This window comes from Macaca nemestrina, chromosome 10 (genome assembly GCF_043159975.1).
Source record: "Macaca nemestrina isolate mMacNem1 chromosome 10, mMacNem.hap1, whole genome shotgun sequence".
Lineage (NCBI taxonomy): Eukaryota > Metazoa > Chordata > Mammalia > Primates > Cercopithecidae > Macaca > Macaca nemestrina.
Genome location: NC_092134.1, coordinates 50,178,731 through 50,200,626, shown reverse-complemented (window position 1 = coordinate 50,200,626; position 21,896 = coordinate 50,178,731). Strand labels below are relative to the sequence as shown.

Genomic DNA, 21,896 nt, shown 5'->3' with positions numbered 1-21,896 from the left:
ACTTCTCTAGAAGCAGTGCCTGTCTTTCCTGGGGACATTGCAATGAACTGCGTGTAGGGCCCAGCTGCTTTTATTCCTTCCCTGGTTTGGGGATTCTCTGTCTCCCTCTCCTGCCCTGTGGTTGCAAATGTGGCTCTGGAAGACAGCAATGAATCTGCAAGTAAACAGGTATTTACAATCTACTTCAATGTTCACATACTAAAATTTTTCTTTCTGCCTCAGGTTTTCAAATAGTTGGTCCATGCTGAATTAGCTCTTCAATTTTGAGGCCATATTTGCACTGTCTTGAAGAATGAACCAGGTTCTAACTGAGCATATCTTCTGGAAATGAATGCATTCAATGAATTATTTATGGAAACTCTTGGGGATATAACTGTTGCCTTGACAGCAAGTGAATTATCTTGAGTGGATTTTAGGGTGTAGGATATTGGCCACAAGGAATGTCTGAGAAGGGCAAGCAAAGCAATATGGTTTATAACAGTACTGGAGGAAGAGTAAAAGATGTGAGGGAGTTCATAGGTTTAAAAAACTGCCCCTTCAAATTGCTTATATTTTTATTATTTTTGCCAGCTGTATATAAAAAAATGATATTCTGACCATGAAATAGTTTACAGAAAAACTAAACAACTGCTGAAATGTGGGAGTCCAGTCAGTTCGGTGATTTAGGATCTGGGAGAGTAAATAAGCCATTTTACTACAATTGATATTTAGGGGAAGAGATATTTCTAGATGTGTTTATTCAGCTCTGTGCATACACAGGCATAAACAAGTATTTCCTTAAGATGCAGATTATTTGCAGCAACTGCTAAGGTACAGACAAGGTTGAAGACATATGCTTTTATTAAAACCCATAGATTGTTTGCAAAACTTGATCTCTTTTTACCCTAGATCTGCCCTTATTTGAAGATCTAATACACCTCAAATTTGTGCATTTTAGATGAAACTAATAGTATATACCTCTGATTTCTAGCTTTGCCACCTCACACAGAATTATGAAAATATTTTATTTATCTAATCTTTGTGATCCAGTGACAAAATAATCAAATGTCTGCGTGGTAAGGCAGCAATAAGAGTTACTGTTCTTGGCCAGGCATGGTGGCTCACGCCTGTAATCCCAGCACTTTGGGAGGCCGAGGAGAGCGGATCACCTGAGGTCAGGAATTCAAGACTAGCCTGGCCAACATGGTGAAACCACATCTCTACTAAAAGTATAAAAATTAGTTGGGCGTGGTGGCAGGTGCCTGTAGTCCCAGCTACTCTGGAGGCTGAGGCAGGAGAAGCTTGAACCCAGGAGGCAGAGGTTGCAGTGAGCCCAGATCGCGCCACTGCATTCCAGCCTGGGTGACAAGAGCGAGACTCCATCTCAACAACAACAACAACAACAAAGAGTTACTCTTCTTTATTTCTGTGAATCTGCCCCTACCTACTCTGTGATAAACTGCCACTTTCTCACAAGGGCTTGTAAATGTAGAGCTCCCAACTGAGACTGGACATTCCACCATTCTGGTCTCTTCTCTGATTGTCACAGCGATGCCTCCTGCCCCTTAAAAGTCCAATGTTTGATTCCAGATCTTATTGATCCTGCCTGTGGCTCATACAATTGTGTGTCCAGCCCAATTCCATTCTGCACCAACTCTGACACCAGATGTGGAAAGTTGAATTAGCGCCAAGCCACATGGACTTATATATGCCACAAGGCCTTGCTGCTTTATGTCCTCAGTGTCTTACAGATCTGTGGTAATATGGCTTTCGTTTTATTTTTTTACAATTTCATGAATCTTGCCCTCGATTTTCACAGGTCTTTAGGGAACTGGGAGCTTGGCTGGCTACCTAGTACTACTCACAAATACTTCTCTGATACTTTCATTTTCTGGTGACTATTTATCGAACCCCTGTGTGCTAGGCGTTATGCTGGGTGCTGGGAATAGAGTTTCAGATGAGACAGATGCAGTTTCTACCCTGAGACTCAGAGTCTAATGGGCATGATAGATGCAAATAAGTAAATCAATCAATAAATAATTATTTGAATATATATGTTAAAAAATAATTTGGAGTGTAAGGGTTGCTACAAAATGGGAAGTAAAGATGACTATGAGAAGGTAGAATGAAGGAAAATTGAAAGACCTGAGAGGGTGAGGAAATGATTCCTAAGGAAGTAACATGTAGTCTGAGATCTGAGAGATGAGAGTGAATTAAATAAGTAAGTGGCTGTGTGAAAAACTGGGGAAAAAGCAACAGTTTTGAAGTAATAAAATGTTTCACTTCAGCTAAAATCTTAAACCCATATCTCTCTTCCTCCTTGTCTTCTCTTCTTTCCAGGTAACTACAGTTGGAGTACATCATTCTTATGCAGTGGCACAGTATCTATTGAAGCTCAAAATGTTCAGTCCCTATGATCTTGCAATTTGTTTTCTAGGTATTCAATTTAGAGAAACTCTCACACATGTGCACAGGAGACATTTTCAAGCAACTTAATTGCAGCATGTTCACTGCAATGAAAAAGTGGGACAAATGTAATAACCCTCAGTGGAGGGATGAATAAAGAAATCCTGCTTTGGTCAGACAATGGAATATTATTCATCAGTTGAAAAAAAATGCCTTGGAGCTTATGCATTAATGAGGATAGCATTAAAAAATAAGATGTTTAGTTACAAAGGCCAGTTCCGAAGGAATATGTAGTATATATTTTATGGGTGTAAATTTTTTAAACATAAATAAAACATTGTCTATTGTTTGTGGAAGCAAATCTATGTAGTAAAAATAGAAAAGCATTGAAGACTTCCAGCAAGGAAGTATGTACTAGAAATTGCCTTTTAAAAGCACAATCTAGCTACAGTATTGATAATGCATTCACAAGGTAGCCGGTTAGAAAGCTATTATTGTAGAATAGTTGAACAATGACTGTAAATTTGATTAGAGAGAAAAGTATACAGATTCTAGAGCAATTTAAAAGTTAGAATTTTTATGGCTATGAGGGCATGAGGGATGGAAAGGAGTCAAGTGATTTTCAAGTTTCTGGCTTGAGTAATTTGTTCATTTGTGCTTCTATTTACTGTTCTAAGGAATAAAGATGACATGACAGGTTTGGGGATGGGTGGAGGTAATAAATCCAGTTTTTGAAAAATTAATTTGGGTAACTTTCTCTAACTGGGGAAGTCAAGGATATACAGGAAAGGGCTGAAAGTCAACAGAGAATTCTGAAATGGAGATAAAGTTTGAAAGTTATTAGCATGTGCTGGAAGATAACTAGTAAGAGTAGAGAAGATTGATTAAATTGAGTATAAAGGGTGAGAAGAAGAGATGGCCTCAGTCTGAGCCCTGAGTTATCTCGTTTGAGTAGTTTGGAAAGAAAGGACAAAAATGGGCAGGAGCTGGGGACTAGGGACTAAAGGAGGGAGAAAGGAATAATTATTATTATTTTGTATGTTTGTTTCTTTAATATGAGGCAAATTTGAACATGTTTAAATACTGCTGGGAGGGATTTAGTAGAGGGAGGCTGAAATATGGAAAAAAGAGAAGATAACCAATGTTACCTTCCCCAAAGAAGATGGAATCCAATGCATTCGACAATGACATATTATTGAATTAATTGATAAATGAATTTGATAAAAGCTGCCATTTCTCTAGAAACAGCAGTAAAGGGGTAAAGGATGACTGTGGATACTAATATGTTTACTGATTTGGGTAGTGGGAGGTTGAGGGTTTTCATGTCTGATTGCTTCTATTACGTCTTTGAGATAGGAAGTAAAGCCATCTGTGGAGGGAAAGGGAGAGGGTAAGAATTTAAAAGTTGTAGGAGAGCAGAGTTTGCAAATGTTGTGTAGGATTGGAATGAATGCTGGATTGGGAAACAACACAGGATTTCTGTCATTGGCTCAGGTTCAAATTGAGGCTGAAGGTTTTGAATTTATGGTGGTGCCAATCTCCTAGGACCACACTTGTATATCTACACTATTTGGGTTAATTCTTTCACAAGTGTCTCTTCATTTCTTCCTAGAGACAGTCTACCTTCTAGACATATCACATGTGTCTGAATTTATAGTGAGGGTAGAATATAGGTCAGCTTCAGAGATCCTTGTTGTTTTCTTAATCTATGTTCAGCATCATTGAAAGAATCCTATACAATGGCAATATTCTAAATCTTAGCTATCATGAATTGTGTCCTAAGCATATATGGACTTCCAAATTTGTTGTCATTTCTAAGTCCTGTAGGAAGAATTGAGTATTTTCTAAGCTCTCTATAAATGGCAATGTGAGACTAAAGCATTACATATTTTATGAATATGTAGTCTGTGACATAGGTTTGACCAACCTTGTGCTGGAAACAAGAAACCTATGGTATTCCTTTTAAGTGTGGCAGAGTTTATGTTGTACAAAGTTTTGTTGTTGTTGTCATATAGGCGTATTCTTACTTTGGAGAAATAGGTATTCAGGAATCTGAGAACACTGGAAAGTATTCTACTATGGTTACTGTGGTCTGATTGACTCAGCCGCATATTGACACACATTTGCTTTTCCCTGTATTCAAAAGAACCAATGTTTTCTTTCTAAAAGTGACTTCATCTTCCATCATAAATGCCTCTACTCTAAAGCCTGGTGAGAGAATTCTTTGGAAACCAAAGAACATTTAGTCATGTAGCGTGTATGTGGGATTTTTCTCTTTAATTTATGGAGTTATTTGAGTGAGTAAATTAAAAAGTGGTGTGTTAGTATTCCACATTTTGTTATTTTTGAGGAGAATGTTTCATAAGCAAGTTTATAATTTAAAAAATGTTTGTGATCTTCTGTGAAACTTTTAGTTACATCTATGCTATGCAAACTAATTGAACCATTTTACTGGCTTTTGATCAGAAGAATATTGAGTAGTAGAAAGGGATAAGAAACTTAGATTCTAATCCAAACCCTGATACTAACAACCATTTCAGTAACTCTTTGTTTGGGTCCCAGTTTTCTGACTTGTGAAAAGAGGAGTTTTATTAGGTGATTCTTAAAACACTTGCCAGATCTTAATCTCAATTTTAGTAGTTGACACAGCTGTTTGGCAGCATGGAAAAAAAAGTCTAAACATTGTAAGATTATTAATTCTTATATGGTACAATTTAAAATGTGCATGTTCAAGCCTGAGGTTTAAGTTAATAGTATTCATTCATTCGTGCATACTTTCACTCAATATGAGTATCAGAAATTTGGGAAACAATGAAGAACATGTATCAGTCCTCCAGTGGTTCACACTGTAGCAAGGAAGACAGATATGTCAGCTGATTATTAGAATAAACATGAGAAATGATCCTGCTATGTTACCTACATTTCAAACTTTCTTTTTAATATATCCAGCCTCCTATATGGAATCTTCACTTGGCTGGCTTACAGCCCTTCAAATACATACCTCTGGTTGATCAGTTGACTCCAGACCCTGCTCCCAAAACCTTTTCCTTCTAATGACACCATCATTTACCTACTTGCTCAAGTCAGAAATCTACGAGCCTTGCCTGATTTCTGCCTCTTCTTCATTACTTCTGCGTCTATTCCATTAGCAAGCTCTGACCCAATTCTTTTCAGAACCTTCAATTCCCATGGCTGCCATTCTAGTCCAATCCACCATCATAGCTTGCCTGGATCCCTGTAAGAGCCTCTTTACTGTTCTCCCTCTTCCTTCATTCCCATTTCATTCCAACCTAGTCCCAAAAAAGCAGATGAGCAATCAATTAAAAATATAAGTTTAGTCATACCACTCCCTCCTTGGGGCTCCACTGGCTTCCTGTAGTATCTTAAAGGAAACCTAAATATTGGCATCTACTGCCCCTTCCTATGTATCCAATCTCATCATGACACTGTACCTCTTGGCCATAAACCTTGAGCCACCCTGGGTTAAGCTCTTCCTACCACAGAGTCTTTACGTGTGGTGTTCCATTGAATGACATTTGCATCTTTCTCATCAAGTCTGGCTTCTTCTCATTCTTCAGGTTTCAATTCAGACAACCTCTTCTCATTGACAACTTCTCTTACCCTCTAAATAGATTAACCTTCTTTACTTTTTCTATTTCACTACCACATTTACAGCACTTACCACAATGTTTAATTTTCATTGTATTTTGATTCCTTTATTTATTGACTTGCCCACTAGAATGATACCTCCATTAGGGCATGAAATTATTAGTTTCATTTGCTTAGCATTTAGTGTAATCCTTATTGCACAACTCACTAAAATTTATATGAATAAAATAAACCCAATTATTACTACTTTTTCTATTCTGCAATATAAAAATATTGAGGAAGTGGAAACAAAAGTCATTTTCTGACATTTCTTATAAATAATGTGTCTATACCAGTTACTAATTATGCACAGATTGGCATGATTAAAATAATAATATGCAATTTATAGTAAGATCATATTGTTTGTTCTTTAAAACCATACATTTATGGAGAACCATAAAAAGAAAATTCTAAATTGAACTAAATCAAATTCCACTTCATTATTTATTTACATAGCAAGTTGTGGAAGAGTTTTAATTAGTAATCCACTTAATGACTATTTAACAATTTTCATAAGATGACAGTTCAACTTTTACTCTTATACTCTTAAAAATAAATAATAATCGTAAAGTTATTTCTGCTCATTAATTTATCACTCATAAAAGACTACACACTAATGTGCTGGTAAATTGCCAGTGTTGGTGTGAAATAATTTATTTACTTTTTGGTCTTTTCTCTATTACATTGTTATCTTACTTTTTAATATCACATCATGATTATAAATCCTATGATTATAAATAATAAAGACAAGGAGATATAAAAATAATAAAAATATTTTTGCATTTATAGAGTAATTTGAAATTATTAAATTGAGATTCCATCTCAAGAAACCACTTTCTTTGCTCATCCATAAGAAGCAAGTCTTTACCTGTTCAAATTTTCTCATGAGATTGCAGCAATTCAGTCAATCTTCAGCCTACACTTCTTATTCTTATTCTAGTTCTCTTGATCATTCCACCACTTTTGCAGTCCCTTCCTCCACTGAAGTCTTGAACCTTCAAAATAATCCATGAGAGTTGAAATAAACTTTTTCCAAACTCTTGTTAAGGTAAATAATTTGATGCCATCCTATGAATTGCAAATGTTCTGAATGGCATCTAGAATGGTGAATCCTTTCTAGAAGGTATTTAATTTACTTTGCCCAGGTGCATCAGAGGAATCTCCATCTATGGCAGCTATAGCCTTACAAAATGTATTTGTTGAATAAGAAGCCTTGAAATTTGAAATTACTCCTTGATCCATAGGCTGAAGAATGGATATTTTGTTAGCAGGCATGAAATCAACATTATTCACCTTGTGCATCTCCATTAGAGCTCTTGACTGACCAGGTGCATTGTCAATGAGCAGAAATATTTTGAAAGGAATCTTTCTGTCTGAGCAGTAGTTCTTAAAAGTACACTTCAAATATTCAGTAAACCATACTATAAACAGATGTGCTGTCATCTAGGCTTTGTTGTTCCATTTATAGAACACAGGCAAAATAGATTTAACATCATTCTTAAGGGCACTAGGATTTTTGGATTGGTAAATGAGCAGTGGATTCAACTTCAGGTAACCAGTTGCATTTGCCCCTAACAAGAGAGTCAGCCTGTTCTTTGAAATTTGAAGCCAGGCATTGACTTCTTCTCTCCGGCTATGAAAGTCCTAGATGGGATATTCTTCCAATAGAAGGCTATTTTGTCTACATTGAAAATTAGTTTTATTTAGTGTAACTACCTCTATCAATTAGTTTAGCTAAATCTTCAAGATAACTTGTGGAATTTTCTAGATCAGCACTTGTTACCTCACCTGGCACTTTTATGTTATGGAGCTTGATCTCTCTTTAAATCTCATGAATAAACCATTGCTAACTTCACACTTTTCTTCTGTAGCTGAAAGGCTTTCACACAATGAAAGAGAGTTAGGGCCTTGTTCTGGATTTGGCTTTGGGTTAAGGGAAATTTGTGGCTCGTTTGATCATCTATTCAGAAGACTAAAACTTTCTCTAGAGTGGCAATAAGGCTGTTTTGCTTTCTTATCGTGTGTGTTCACTAAAGTGGCACTTTCAATTTTCTTCCAGAAGTTTTCCTTTGCATTCACAACTTCACTAACTGTTTGGAGCAAAAGTTCCAGCTTTTGGCTTATCTTGCTTTCAACATGGCTTCCTCATAAAGCTTAATCAGTTTTAGCTTTTGATATAAAGTGACACATGTGTGACTCTCCTTTCACTTGAACACTTAGAGGTCCTATGAAGGTTATTCATTGGACTAACTTCAATATCGTGTTTCAGAGAAGAGGGAGTCCCAAGGAAAGGGAGGGAGATGGGGAAATGGCTAGTTTGTGGAGCAGTCAGAACACACACATTTATTAACTAAACTGAACATTTTTTATGGGCACAGTTTGCGGTGCCCCAAAATAATTGCAATAGTAACATCAGAGATCACTTATTACACATCACCATAATGGAAATAATAGTAATTAAAAGGTTTAAGATATTGTGAGAATTACTAAAAATGTGGCACAGAGACACAAAGTGAGCTGTTGGAAAAATGGCACTGATAGACTTGTTCCAAACAGGGTTGCCACAACCCACAGTTTGTAAGAAGTGTAATATTTACGACACAATAAAATGAAACACAAGATACCAAGGTTTGCCTGTATACCCTGCTTAGCAAAAACTGCACATATTTTTACATATAAAGTATAATTAAAAATAAATATATGTATGTTCATATCAGCTTAAGAAATGGAATTAAAACGATTCCTTTGAACTCTCTGTGTGCCCTCCACTGTGATATATGCTTTTCTCCACAAAGATATAATCATCATCCTCATGTATTTATCATTTCTTTGCCTTTCTTCATAGATTGTTCACAAGTATGTGTATCTGTAAACCATATATTTTTATTTTGATTGATTTGTAAGTTCATATATATGTAATAATTCTGTATATTCTCTTCCATGAGTAGTTTTTAAATTTGACATTATGTTTTTTGAGATTCATTCATGCTGTTTTATATGGCTATCATGTATTCAATTATATTACAGTCTAATATTCTATGATATGACAATTCCACAGTTAGGGATAAGAAAATACTTATCCATTTTCCTGTTGAAGGATTTTCAAAGTTGCCAACTTTGTTTTAGTTACAAATAATGTTGCTATCTATGTTGCTGTTCCTTGGGATACATTCAACAGTATTCTAGGGCAGTGGCTATCAAGCTGTTTGGACTCCAACCCTCAACATTACATTCATTTTACATGGTTGCGCAGTACACATACAAACCTTTCACATGTATACATATATATAACTAAAACAATTTTTACAAATAATGTTATATGCAAGGCACACTGATATTTTCTATTCCCAATTATATTTTCAAAACTGTTGATTGTGGCCTAATGAATTGATTTTATGGTGCCAAATATCTAATTTACAAAGCAAGAAGGAGGCTAGGCATGGTGGCTCATGCCTGTAATCCCGGCACTTTGGGAGGCCAAGGCAAATGGATCACTTGAGGTCAGGAGTTTGAGACCAGCCTGGCCAACATGTACTAAAAATACAAAAATTAGCTGGGTGTGGTGGTGCTTGCCTGTAATCCCAGCTACTCAGGAGGCTGAGGCAGGAGAGTAGCTCAAACCCAGAGGGTGGAGGTTGCAGTGAGCCAAGATCATGCTGCTGCACTCCAGCATGGGAGACAGAGCGAGACTCTGTCTCAAAAACAACAACAACAACAACAACAAAGCAAGAAGGAATAATATGGAAATTTACTCAAGGTTTTGTGAGCAGAAGAAGGATAGCTTTAAAGTTATATTAGTGTGGTAAAATTTCCTTTATCAATTTTAATCATTTCTGCTTTTTTTCCTCTCAAAGTTTCTTTTAATCTGGTAGCTATACATCACCCTATCAGCTTTTCTGCTTTTCTTTCCCCATTTCTAGTGTTGATCCACCAGTCTCCTTGTCTTTCAAAATCTTTGTCTTTGGCTATCTTTAATTTTTTATCATGTAGAAAAATTTAGCCCTAGTATCAATCCACCTAAAAACGGGAGGTTTTATAACATAGTTCTCAAAATGTATGTATTCATCCACTAATAAATCCTAAAAACAATGTAGTAAGGTCACTGCTTTTTCTTTGAAGCTGCATAGATCAGAAAATAAGTTTATTCTGTTAAATTTTTGCTACAATGTATGTGTGTGTGTGTGTATGTGTGTGTGTGTGTGTGTGTGTATACTTCCTCACAGTGTGTTGCACTATTTCTCTGAAAAAGAGTTCAGTCTCTCCCTAGTTTATCACTGAATCCTCCAGGGATTTTATTGTGTGGCTAGAGACCTTGGGACGTTGGCAAATCCATTGGTATTAGAATTTCAGTGGGACTAAGCGTAATAACTGCCCATTCTTTTTCCTTCCTTCTTTTGTTTTTGTTTTTGTTTTTGTTATTGTTTTTTGTTTTTTGTTTTTTGAGATAGGCACAGGCTGGTACTGAACTCCTAGGCTCAAGCAATCTTCTTGCCTCAGTCTCCTGAGTAGCTGGGATTATAGGTGTGCACCACCAAGCCCAGCTTACCTGCCCACTTTAACACTTAGCTTTACCTATGTCTTCAATAGGAATGAGTAGATGTTTCTCAGAGTTACTGACTGACAATGAAATCTCAGAATTCCCATCTCTCAAAGCTTGAGCAATCTAAAATTCTGTCTTGAATGTTCCTATCAGCCTTGTGGTCTGGTTCTACATGAACAGGGTCTATGTTATCATGGTAATCTTGTTTGCTTCATACTTTACTGCATTTCATGCAGATTCAAGGGCACAGGCTGGCTCTGATAGGCCTCAGATTGGGGTTGGAAACTCGCTGGTTCTTTTTCCCTGGCAAGTGGTCCATAAGCCAACCTGGGGTTGCTAAGGGAGGTCTACATGAGCTAGATGAACTGGTGCTCTATGTGTTTTCCTTATTCCTTCAGGTAAGCACCCTCTACTTTTCTTCCCTCTTTGTGAATTGTCTTCACTAATGTGTATGGGTTATACAGGCTCTTGGGATTCCTAAGCCTTTTTAGTCACTTGTGCCAATATGCTCATACATTGTTCATTTTTTATTTGTTACATTCATTTCCAATTCTACAACCTGCACTCCCCACAACATTCTAAATCTTGATATTAAAATCTTTGGATTTTGTGCACATGTTCAGGAAAGATCTTTCTGTGATTTTATATATGCTTATAACTATGAGAGTCTATACATCTCTCCACCTTTTCTTAAGCTCTTTTGAATTGAGTGGAACATTTTATAGACATAGAGCTTTGGGACATTAGAGTTCCCATATAATTACAGTGCTAAAACCCTATAAACTTCTAGGTCATCTCTATTACTTGTCTTCCTGTGAGGCTTATTATACCAATATAATACTCAGAGGCATATTTGAATCATGATTCACAGGTAATATCCCATCTATGTGTGCATCTTCTAGTTTTAGTATTTTAGGTGTGTAACATAACTAAATATAAATACAAATATGTTACATGCCTAACATTGCCCAAGTCCCAATGTCTCTAGTCAGTCTGGGCCAAATAATAACATCCCCAGAGAGTTCCAGTGACAAAGGTGGCTGAATTGTTTTATATAATAAAGAATTAGGGATACCAAAGGGAAAGATTTTGAAATAGCAAAGAGGCTGATGGATTAGTGTCTTTAAAACTTACTTGATAGTTTACCCTCAGCCTCTAGATGTTTCTTTCTCCAAGGGATCACTTTTGAGCAGGTAAAGCAGAGCAAGGCTCTCAACCAGTTCAAATCTTTATGCCTCATACCCAGTGGTGTGCTGGAGACTGCATTTGCTGACTCAAGGGAGCTGATTGTGTGCAACCATGCCTGACTCTGCCTTCAATGATGACATGTTGGTAGCCTGAAAATAGCTATAGTGGGAGCATTCACACCATAGAAATTGGGAAATGTCTGCTACAAATAAGTGCCTTTAAAAAAGCCATTGTTAGGCTGGGTGCGGTGGCTCATGCCTGTAATTCCAGCACTTTGGGAGGCTGAGGCAGGCTGACCACCTGAGGTCAGGAGTTTGAGACCAGCCTGGCCAACATGGTCAGGTCTTCTAAAAATACAAAAATTAGCCAGGCATGGCAACATGTGCCTGTAACCCCAGCTACTAGGGAGGCTGAGGTAGAATTGCTTGAACCTGGGAGGTGGAGGTTGCAGTGAGCTGAGATCGCACCATTGCCTTCCAGCCTGAGCGACAGGTGAGACTCCATCTCAAAAAAAAAAAAAAAAAAAAAAGAAGGCCATTGTTAAACATTTATCACCACATGTCTGCTAATACTTGATCTTTCTTTGCCCTTTTTCCCCCAGGAAATAACATAATTTATAACCTACCTCTCCAGAGAGGTTGTGTTAAACTGCAATTTCCAGTCTGGAGTTTCACACCAGTTGCTCTTGGATTATTTCATTAGAATAGGCTTTCCTATTATAGCTTTGTGTCCATCTACCCCTTCAATAAAAATGGCCAATCTTGAACACTACTTTAATTCTCTGAAGCTTCCACAATCTTATTCTAAATTCGATGTGCTCTCTCATCATAGCTCCCGTCGGTTCAATATTCATTGACATGCCCTTTGCAACCATTATAGGCATTTCTGACTGAAATCTAACTTAATAATTCAAACTGGATTGTAGCTGAACCTGCATTTTAGGGTGAATAATCTAAACAATAACTCTTAAAGATTCATCTGAATGTGGTTGGACACACTTGGAAACATTTGCTCTTGCCTTGGTCCGCACTGGGACAAATCCGCACCTCCAAGGAAACAAACAAATGATAACATTAAAAGTAAATTAAAACATTATACACATATACTTACTGAACTTACATAGCACAAATAATGAATATAGACCTTTATCAAAACTTTTGAAATAAGTTTCATCATTCTCGACTGAGGGTGATCTTGCCCCACAGGGAACTTTCACCAATGTCTAAGGACATTGCTGGTTGCTGCAGTTAGGGGAAGGATGCTAGTCTTTGGTGGGTAGTATTAATATCTGTTGCTAAACTCCTTAGAATGCATAGGAAGTTTCCCACAGTGAATAATTATCCAGTCCCAAATGCCAATAATGCCCCGCTTAAGAAACACTAGATTGGATTGAAATGGGGCTTACATAACGTATCACCTTGCAAAATATCCTTTAAAATGCATTTTAAGGCCCTCTAGTCTGTCTTTGGCAGCTGTGACATCTGTTTCCACAATTCCAATCTCCAGGCTACCCCGCCCTTCCTCTCATATGCCATGCTTCCTTTTTTTATTTGGAACAATTTAGCAATGATTTATTTCTCTTCTTGCCTCCCTTCTCCCCTGCATTCTCCAAAATTATTTTCACTCGCCATTCGACTCAGCAGGACAAGTGAGTTTCCTTAAGTTTCTTCTCCTTAGAGAGAGTTAAAGGAAGAGAGTAAGGAGGGCAGTTGTAAATAATAAACTTGCTATTCTTCTCTCATATATGGGAGAGTTAAGTTCACCTTAGAATACATGATTAATTTTTTTTAACTTAAAATTTTTCTTTTCTATTTTTGTCATGCTTTGTACTTTGTTCTTTATTTGGGTAATTAAAAGGTAGTAACTCAGCAGGTGAATTTTCCCCAGCTGTCAGTATTCCTACTAAAATATGAGATAGAACACCATGACTCAAAAGGGACCTGACAATTAATGTAGCTTTTAAAAGATTTGCACAATGGATGTGCTTCCTTGGAAAGTTTATTTTCTATCCATTACTATACTTTGAAGTAGAATTACTAATTGTTATTCAACTATATTTCATTATCGTTAATTGGCTTCCAACATTTGAAAATAATTTTTCCCACTACTTCAGTAGCTACTAATAGCAGCCCCTAAATCACAGTCTTGACATAACAGCTTTATTTTTGTTTCCTGATTACCTTGTCTTTACAATTCCAAATTTAACAAGGTGATTACATGCTTCAATTTCTGTACTTTGTGTTTTTAGGAGCAGTGATATCGCAATGCTAAAAATAATTCTATTTTTAAATTGAATCTTAAATTTTCTTCCTCCTAAATGATAATCCCATATTTTACCATTCAAAGTAAAGCAGGCCCAACTGGTTTCTGGGAAAAGCCAGCACAATTCTGCAAGGGCATTTATATATGACAACATGACTAGACCTAGAAGTACTTCAAAAATAAATTTGCTTCCTGCTACACAACTCCATCTGCAGTTCATGGAAATCAAATGTAGTTACATACACCCAAATCACTGGAAACATCTGGAGTCTTCAAGAGAATATCAAATGGGCAGACACTGGAGAATAGAGCAGTTTCTCTTTTTCGTTAAAAGAAAGTAGACGGTGAGATTAAAACCAAGGTTCTGCTACTGTGTAATCCATAGTCAACTCACTTTACATTTTGGAACTTCTGTACAATGGAAACAATTAGTACCTGTCATGACTTGCTTACATTGCTGTATGAATGATGTGGGGAGTAATTCTTCTCTTAATAAATACTAGAAACCAAGCATGTGTTAGACACACTAGTAGATTAGAAAGTGGTGAACGAGAAAGTAAAGATTTTTGCTCGTTAGTAGCACTTGCTATCTAATCTAACCTTTTGCCATTCAAAGTGTGGTCTACATGCTAGTAGCGTTGGCATCCCTTGGGAGCTTGTTAAAAACCCAGAATCTTAGGCCCACCCCAGACCTGCAGAATCAGAATCTGTATTTTAACAAGATCCCCAGTTGATTCAAGTGTATGTTAAAGTTTGGTAAATATTTGTTTAGCAGATATTGTAAAAAGTAATTCTGAAGTTAGAAAAATGTTTTGTAGCTACTTTTAAAAGGCCAGTTACTCATAGACTAGGTAAAGGAAGATTCAAATTGTATTTAAAATTTCAAAGAAATATATGCACATGTGTTTACTTAAATCAGACAATTTCTGTGAAAACTATAGGAAAATATAAATTGTTATCATTTTTATTGTCATTAGGCATTTATTTTAATACTGGAAGTGTTCAGGAATAATGGCAGGAAAATATATGCTATCTCTGGAGGAAACCATCCATTGAAGCTCATATGAAAAAAGACAAGAGGGACTGAGTTAGCTGGTTCAAATCACTTTAATCATAGAACCATCCTTAGGTGATTCTTGGGAAATATTATCTCACAGTGTTAGCTCTTTGTGGAATCACAAATGAAAAACATGAAGGGGAGAAATTTCTTTCCTTTTGGGGAAGAAAGTCAGCTAAGGCAAAGAATAAGAAACAGAGATGAGAAAGGATGTAACAGATATGACGTGAGACAAGAAATGAGACTGAAAGGGAAAGAATAATTGAGAAAGTATATACAGTGTCTCCTGTGGGTACTCCAGACATCAAAAAGAAGAATATAATATATTTCAGGGCTTGATATTACTGAACAGTCAGAACAGCCACAAACTGCTGTCAGCAATTTAGCTGAGACGCTATGTCAAGGACAAAATCCACACCCACAACCTTATACTCAACCAAATTGCATGCAATTGCCTATGACAAGTCTTTGTTGGAATCCTCTTATCATGGCAAACATCCTCAGTATTTTAAATAGTGTCAGAGAGGAAAAGAAAAAAAAGAAAAAACTGCTGAGCCTAGAGCACAAATTTTCTGTAGAAATAAAAAAGAAAAAAAAATTGAACGGCTTTACAAGAAACTGTTGCTCATGTACCAGACGGCTGCAATTTTTTTTTTTAGACAGCACAGACGTAAAATATACACTCTGAAGCATTGTTCTCTAAAAGTTAAATAAATAAATAAAGGTGCTTTTTGTTGTTATAGAGCAATGAGCTTCAATTTAAGGACTAAGAAGATTCAGGAATGGGCCATCCTATTATTGATTTTTAAGCTTGCTAGAAGAAGTTTAAAATTATTGATTTTAAGCTTGCTAGAAGAACGGAAGTTACTGGGAACATAGCCAAAAATATTATGCCACAATGTGGGATTAAACACTTTCCAAAGTCTCCTACTTAGGCAGTTCACGATTCAGTGATGGAGTGCTTAGTAACAGAATAGAACTGATTCCAGTTCACCTTGTCCTTGGGAGGTATTTACAATGCAATACAAATATAACCTCAATACGTCTATTCAGCAAATATTAATTAGGCAACTAATATGTGCCAGTTTATAGTGAGGTGAGCATGTATTCAATCAAATTGAATGTACAAAAACCATAGTAGCAACTGAATGAATGTTAACCTTGAAGTCTGAGAAGTCAATGCCAGACTCATCATAGGTCCTATGGCTGGGATATCAGCAATGTGTTTGCCCAGATACTGTCAATGGTGAGATCTGTTAACTGTAAGTCTGTCAAGTGACTGGAGGGTTGGAGGTTTGACCTGGAGGGTGGAGGTGAGAGCAGTGTTAAACAGGAAAGGAAAAACTATTAATTGCCACATTTATTCTAGGGTACCTTTCTGCTTTATTCATCTTTTCAGCAATGAACTCCCTGAAATTAGGAATTGAATTTTTCTTGGTTACTATTTAGAGCAAGTAGCATAATACTTGACATTTATTTCTTCTAAACTGTTATTGAGGATGTGCTATACGATATTGTCGTACTAGCCACTAGAGAGAATAGAGGAGTTAATAAAATTATGGTCTCTGACTTGTTAACTCTTACTAAAAAATGTGGAAGAAGGATATTGATAAAAAGATTTTATTTGAGATGAGGATCCAGTGCTATTGGAATGTATTATGTGGCTGTCTGTTTGAATGGAGGACAGAGAAATCATTTTTTAAAGACATAATTTAATCTGACATCAAAAGAATAAGGTGTTAGCTTGTTAATGTGGACAAGGAAGAGATGTTCCAGGCAGAACAAAGCACATGCACAGGCTCTGAGTCTTGGAGGAGCTCAGTACAAATAATAAAACCAAGGCTCATCTGATTGGATCTTAGCGAATAAACACAGGGAAAATAGCCCTTGATGAAATTGGAGATTTTTGGCTAGAGGTGAGCATATGAATGGCCTTGGGGGTCATTTCAGGGTCTAATGATTTATTATCCAGCATAATAGGATTTTAAGCAGGGGCCTGATAGAGTTTTCATTTATCAAAAGATGAATTCAGCTGCTGTGGGAAGACTGGATGAGAGCGGACCAAACTGAATGAGGCAAGATTGGTTAAAAGATAGCAGCAGTGAAAGTCTCAAGATTCTAGTTGAGGAACTGCAGAGTGGCTGTCCAGAATTATTTTTGAGACTTCTTTTTCCTGAAATGGGGCAGTCATGATGATAAGTGAAATGCTGCCCAGCTCAAAATATCTACAATTGCTGGGTACAGTCCAAGAGACATTCTGTTAAATATATGGATGATCGGGTTTGAAAGTAAGGGAATTCTTCAAAGGCTACAAATTAAAAAAAAAAAAAAAAAAAAAAAAAACAAGAAAAAACAGTCTATCAATCAATCTACAAGGTATAAACCAGATTTCCAGATTAGGCTATTTAGTGGCATTGGACATTCCCTAGAGGTTTAGAGCCTGTCTTTCTTTTTTAATGAAAACTTTCAAATATACACAAAAGTAGAGAGAAATGTATAATGAACTCCAGGAACCCAACCTTGTCAACTCAGGACTCATTTCATTTATGTCTCTATCTACTATCGCCCTGCCTACATTAAATTGTTTTGAAGCATATTCAATAAATTACATCATTATTTCAGTTTTGTGATTAAAAATAAATATTCTTTAGTCATAGCTGTGATACTGTTATTACACCTGAAAAATGAACATTAGTCCTCAATAACAACAAATACTGAGTTACTGTTCAAATGTTCCCAATAGTCTGGCTTCCTTGTATGCGTTTTGTTCCTGTTTTTTTGAATCAAAATCCAAATGAGATCCAAATTACTACTGATTGACATGTCTTTTATAATCCATAAGGGATCTATCATTCTGTTTTCCTGACAATTAACTTATTGGAGAAACCAGATGATTAGTTTTTTAAAGTTTCCCGTATTCTGGAATCTGCAGGGCCTAGATTTAAAGGACCACTCATTCAAAGATCAGGAGATAAAATTCTGGAGTGAAGAGGGCAGTCACTTCCATCAAACAACCTTGGTAAAAACAAAGTCGGGAAACACAAAGCGACACCCTCGGTGGAGGAATTGAATAACACATTTTTCAGAGATAGAAGAGATACTTGCCTGTCTTGTGTTGTGAGCAGAGGAAACTGGCAGAAGTAAAGCAAATACTCTGAAAGGACACACTTTAAAATCAGTCTTAAGGAATTTACACATAAAAGTACAAGAGAATATGAGCTCATCATCAAAAATCACCAACATACAAGGAAAGTAATACCATGAATGAAAATGATTAGAAGCAACAAACCAAGAATCAGACTATCAAAACTGCTGATTTTGAAATTATCATGTACAGAATTTGAAGTATTTAACAGCTAAAAAAGAGAGATATGCTGAAAGTATGAAAAAGGAAAAATTTATCTTTGCTATTAGATGAAACACTATCTAATTGTTTTACTGATTTCTAAATTAAATGCACATAGTAGTTACTGGTTAGGGATAGAAAAAGAAAATTTCTAAATTATCAGTTTTGATTGTCCCAATTTGAAAAGTCTGATTTGTCAAAAAACTGACTGGAGCATTTAGATTTTAAAATAAACTGACTTCTATTACAAAATAGAATATAGAGACACAGTAAACAACAATTACACAGTTGGAAGAAGAAGTAAATAGGAGATACATCCGAAGAAATTATGGCTGGGCGTGGTGGCTCACGCCTGTAATGCCAGCACTTTGGGAGGCCGAGGCCGGTGGATCACAAGGTCGGGAGATTGAGACCATCCTGGCTAACATGGTGAAACCCCATCTCTATTAAAAATAGAAAAAATTAGCCGGGCATGGTGGAGGGCGCCTGTAGTCCCAGCTACTCGGGAGGCTGAGGCAGGAGAATGGCGTAAACCCAGGAGGCAGAGCTTGCAGTAGCTGAGATGGTGCCACTGTACTCCAGCCTGGGCAACAGAGAGAGACTCCATCTCAAAAAAAAAGAAAAGAAAAGAAATTATAAAAAATGCAACCCAAACCATTTAATGCAAAGAGAAATTCCACTATACAACTAACTGAAGTTTCGGAAGGTAAGACACGAAATGGGAGGAGTTGTAATTAAAGAGATAAATGGCTGATATTTTTCCAAAAATTATGGCAGACATCTAATCCCATATTCAAGAAGTACTCCCTCAGTCCCCCAATCTCAAGTTGGAAAAATAATAATAATAAAAAATCCAGCTAGAAAAAACATAATGAGAATTTAGAACACCTGGGACAAAGGATGGATCTTAAAAACAGACAGAAAGAGAAAAGAGATTATCTCTAAGTGAACTACAATTAGAGTTAGATTTGCAGGTAATTTCTCAAAAACAAGAGAGAATTTATCGATAATGTAACAAGAAATCTAAACAAATTATCTTCAAAGTGTTAAGAGAAAATTGTTATTGTAGAATTTTACTACCAGTAAATTTTTTTCAAGAAGGAAAATAAAATACAGACGTTTTCAAACAGAGTATGGATCATTATTTATAAGAGATGGTCACTGAAGAAATGTCTGAAAAATGTACTTTAAGAATAAGGAAACTAATTCCAGAAGGAAAAATGACAGGCAAGCATGTGAGAAAAATCTAAACAAATATCATTCAAAACAAAAATTAGGATGCTTTATATTAGAGATTCTTAATGAGAGAAACTCTTGAACATGTATACCAAGAAACATTTGCAAAAATGCTCAGAATGGCTTTTTGAGTAGTAGCCAAGAATATAGAAAAAAATACTTAGTACTCATTGACAACAAAACGTATAAATTAATTTTGCTGTATTCATGCATTAGCTATTAGACAGCAGCGAAAATGAATAAACTGCAGCTATTTGCATCAACATGAATGAAGTTAAAGAAGGTAATACTGAGTCAGAAAAGCAGATTTCATGCTGGGCGTGGTGACTCACGCCTGTAATCCCAGTGCTTTGGGAGGCTGAGGTGGGCGAATCACTTGAGGTCAAGTGTTTGAGACCAGCCTGGCCAACATGGTGGAATGCTGTCTCTACTAAAAATACAAAAAATTAGCTGGGCGTGGCGGCGTGCACCTGTAATCCCAGCTACTGGGGAGAATCCCTTGAACCCAGGAGGCGGAGGTTGCAGTGAGCCGAGATTGCGCCACTGCACTCTAGCCTGGCCTGGGCGACAGAGTAAGACTCTGTCTCAAAAATTAAATAAATAAATAAATAAAAATTTTAAAAAAAATAAGATTTCAGAGAACATTCATTTTATCCTATTCTTATAGAGTTTAAAAATAGACAAAACATAATTATACACTAACTCATTCAGGCTTACATATATGTGTAGTGAAGCTAAACTAAAAAGAAGGAATGATAAATAAAAAATTCAGTCACAGAGGCAAAAGTGATTCGTTTAGAAAACACAGGATTTGGCCTGGTGCGGTGGCTCACGCCTGTAATCTCAGCACTGTGGGAGGCTGAGGCGGGTGGATCATGAGGTCAGGAGATCCCAGACCATCCTGGCTAACACGGTGAAACACTGTCTCTACTAAAAACACAAAAAAATTAGCCGGGCATGGTGGCAGGCGCCTGTAGTGCCAGCTACTCGGCAGGCTGAGTCAGGAGCATGGCAAGTGAATCCTGGAGGCGGAGCTTGCAGTGAGCCGAGATTGCGCCACTGCACTCCAGCCTGGGCAACACAGCGAGACTCCGTCTCAAAAAAAAAAAAAAAAAAAAAAACAGAAAGAAAACACAGGATTCAAACTATTAGTACACCTTTACTTCTTTAGCTAAATGATGGGAAAGGTATTTTATCATTATTGTACTTTTAAATGTATATATTTCACTATACTTTTCTTATATATCTTATAATAATGTTTGTAGTGGCTGAATAAATGAGGGAATGCTAAGTATCTACTGTTGTAGACATACTACATATCTGAATATTATAATTTTGATCAGCATAAATAATTTTCATTCATGTATTCTTTTATGCATGCAAAAGTATTCTTTTGATTCCACAGGTCTATAATCTGATGGTAGAGTAGACTCTGAAAATAGATGGAGCTTATTATTTAGCAGACAGAGCAGGTAATAAAAAGATGCTGAAAAATGGAAAATGTTACATACTGATAAATGCCCAGGAAAAAACAAGTAGGATAAAAACAAATGGCTAGAGAGTGCCTTGGGGAGTATCGCTATTGAGGGGAAGAGTACTTTATATTAGAAGAAAAAAGGAAGTTCCCTCTAAACAGGTGACCCTGGGTGATCTGAAAACACTGGCTATTTAAATCAGAAACTGAGGACAGGACCATGAACTTATAGTTGCATTTATAGATCCTGAAGTAAGTTGCATTATTTGAGTGTCCTAGTGTCAGCAACCTGTCAGTATTTATCATTCTCTAACAATTTAAGTGCAATCATGGATAACGGGCAATTAAACAAAAAAAGACATGTTAGTCTAAATTACAGAAAAAGGAGTAGACTGACATTTGGAAATCTTGTGTTCTAGGTGGACAAATTATGCAATTTTCTACATCATCAATTCTATCGATTATAAAAGATAGAATTGGATTGGATGATGTCTAAGATTCTTTGAGTGTAAAACTCTAAAAGTATATGAGGAAATAAAGGCCAATTGGAGTTTTGTTTTGTTTTTTTTGTTTTTGTTGTTGTTGTTGTTGTTGTTTTTTGATAGATTCTAGCTCTGCTGCTAGGCTGGAGTGCAGTGACGCAATCTCGGCTCACTGCAACCTACAACTCCAGGGTTCAAGCGATTCTCCTGCCTCAGCCTCTGTCACGCCTGGCTAATTTTTGTATTTTTAGTAGGGATTTCGCCATGTTGGCCAGGCT

General features: G+C 36.5%; 1 long non-coding RNA gene across 1 annotated transcript in view; it reads left to right on the top strand.

The window, feature by feature from the left end:
- The window catches only part of LOC105473276 (uncharacterized), a 74,950-nt gene that overhangs the window by 10,783 nt on the left and 42,271 nt on the right, over window positions 1–21,896 (top strand). The window contains exon 2 of the long non-coding RNA XR_011609011.1: window positions 11–168. This is a non-coding gene — a long non-coding RNA (uncharacterized lncRNA). The remainder of the gene's footprint in view (window positions 1–10; window positions 169–21,896) is intronic.